This window comes from Oryzias latipes, chromosome 5 (assembly GCF_053564925.1).
Source record: "Oryzias latipes strain Hd-rR chromosome 5, Olatipes_Hd-rR_3.1".
In the NCBI taxonomy this organism is placed as follows: Eukaryota; Metazoa; Chordata; class Actinopteri; order Beloniformes; family Adrianichthyidae; genus Oryzias; species Oryzias latipes.
In genome coordinates this window covers 21365001-21367972 of record NC_136241.1, presented here as the reverse complement: position 1 = coordinate 21367972, position 2972 = coordinate 21365001, and positions in this window count along the sequence as shown.

Below are 2972 nucleotides of genomic sequence, written 5' to 3'. Positions count from 1 at the left end.
TTGTGTATGCACCAAAATGTTTGTTTTAAATTTGAAAGTGATCAACCAAGTTATTATGCAATAATGGGCACAAACAGCAGTAGTAGTAGTAAATGAAGAATGTATTTTTACCATGGTCTTCTGGCAAATGTTTCTGATTGTGGAGGAAATGTAGAGAAAATTAAGCTTAAACTTGAATTTCTCAGTATTTCTATATCCAAATTGTTGTAAATCAGGAGTGGACAAAAAATGAAGATTGAAAGAGGGCTTATTTGTGACATAGAAAATACACTGGGTGGGCCACAAGCTCCTTCCTCTGAGCCTTCAGCAATGGGGGGGACACAGGTTTCCACAGAGCCAACGGTTCCCCCCACAATTCAAAAGCAAGGAACTTTAAAACAACAAATTTGTCGTTTTTTTTTATTTTTTATTTTGACTAAAAACAGCATAATCATAATTAAAAGCCCACTGGGAGCGCTTTTACAATAGATCTGAAGATGATTGAAGGGTGACTTTAAATGCACTGGACTGTCGTTGCACGATACCTTGAAATGTCGAAGCCTTGAAAATCTCTCAAATCTTCCTCTAGGATTTTTCTTTCACACTTCTATTCCATTAAAGAATATAATTTCAGCCGGGCGCAAACTGCAATAGTTCTCCTTCATGATCAATTTTCAAACAGTTGGCACTTCCATCCATTCATACCCACCATTAACAATGTTTTTTTCTTTTGCTTACACAAATTCCTTCTGAGTTACTTTTTTATGTGCACTTTTTCCCATACGTTCCGTGGATTTCAAGATATTTGAAGAGTAGGCTAAGGACAATTGCCGCATCATGTCTGTACTGCATCCATGTGTTGTGAGATTCAGACCAAAAAAGCTTCTTTCATCCCTAAACCAGAACCAGTGTTACTCCAGGGAGGTTTGACCTTTGACCAGATTTTATTTTACTTTTTTTTTCTCAGGCCTAGAGTTCATTGAGGTGACTTAAGAGTTTAGTATTTTCATCACTTTTCTTGGTTTTCATTTTTTTAAACATATTAGAACATTTATAATGTTGTATTTTTAACGTCTAGTGTTTTGATGACCCAACCATTTTCATCATTAAAGAACATTTTCAGTTAAGATTCTATCAGCTATCACACACCTGGGTGTGTAAAATCTGTTTTCCAGATTTGACCCATCCCCTGGGGGAGCAGTGAGCTGCAGTCACAGCTGTGCTCAGGGACGATTTGGTGAGTCTACCCCCTCAATGCAACCCGGTAAATGCTGAGTTAAACAGGGAGTCATTGGGTCCCATTTTTAGTCTTTACTGTGACCTGACCTCTGACTTCCTGGGTGAACACTCTCCAACTAGAACTCGGTGCTGGTCGTCTCATCGTAATGTGCTTCATATTTTGGTCGTTGGTCTCAGTAATGAGAAACATCAAAAAATGTCATTTAGAATGGTATATTAACTAAGATGTATTTATGCAAGCAAGACAATTTTGTCCAAAATGGCTCATGGACTACATATTTATGCAGTGGAAATATGTTTCTGACAAGACAGAAATTTGAAAAAAGAAAATCTTTGGGGGTTGAATTAAAAAACATATTGAGTATGTTAATCATGCATGTGGTGTGAGCAAACAGCACAAACCTGTGAAGTAATTCCAAAGAGGTGTTTCATATTTTCTTCTGATGTAGCAAACTGTCTGAAGTTTCACTGCATTTTCCCCTTTAAAGTATATCTGCACTCTAAAAGGTGATGTTTTTTTTTTCAAAAGCATTGTGCACTGAACCACATTTGCATAAAGCTGGAATTCATGTTCGAAAACATTTCCAAATTCATTATTAAGATTTCTTTTGAGGCTTTTCTTTCTCTCTATTTGTCTGTGCTTTAAAATTCTCTTTTTCACTTCTGTAATTCCAACACTTTTTTGTTCATCTGGTCTACAGATCCAAAATAGAAGAATAAAATTTGACTGAATAAATCATTGGTATTCAAATGACTATATATCTGGAGTGTGAAGTCGAATTTCATTGATTCCCTGGTATTTAATCAAAAACAGAATCACTTGTGACAATACTTGTTGGGCTGCTTTCACAGGACAGAAACAATCTAAAAATGCATTAAAAAATTACCAAATACTTTAGAAAAAAGTATGGCAGATAAGACACCAACTAATAAAAAAAGCTGTGGTCCTCTTTTTTTAAATCAAATCTGTATTTGGTTTTATTTTTAAGAATAATAGAGTTGAAATTTTGAGTAAAAAGCTTGTATTTTTATATTTTTGTGGTAACATGTATGATATTTTGTATCATAGGAACAGACTGAAATCTCATCTTAATCCACACATTGCATATGACTGTGTGTACATTCCGTTTGGAAAAATCTGGTGTGTGTGTGCCAACGTGGAAAACAACACTTTGGATTTCCATAAAGCATTAATTGCTACAATTGTTTTAAAGTTTCTTTTTCAATTGATTTTTTTAAACATAAACTTATAAGGGCATAATGGTTTAGTGGTTGGCACTCTCGCCTCACATTAAAAGATTTCAATCTTGGCTGGGACCTTCTTTGTGCGGCGTTTGCATGTTCTCCAGGCACTCCGGCTTCCTCTCCAAAAACATGCTAGTGATTGGTAACACACACACACACACACACACACTAAATGTGAGTGTGCGTGGCCCTGCATCAGACTGGCGGCCTGTTCAAGGTGCACTCCACCTTCCCCCAACAGTAGCTGGGTTGGCTCCAGCACCCCAGTGACCTGGGAAGGGATTCAGAAGTTTCTAAAGATGGATAGATGGATAGATGGATACTTACTCTTGTTTCTGTTCAATTTAGAAGATTTTAGCAGCTGAATTGCTCAGTGAACTTTTGTTTTTCTCCTCACCTACGTAACTGCTATTCCGTACAACATATCTGGTGTGATCTTCAAATGTGGTGAGAAGCATTTTACCAGTATTTTATGTGACATCTCATGCCATGACTTTATAACTTACAAC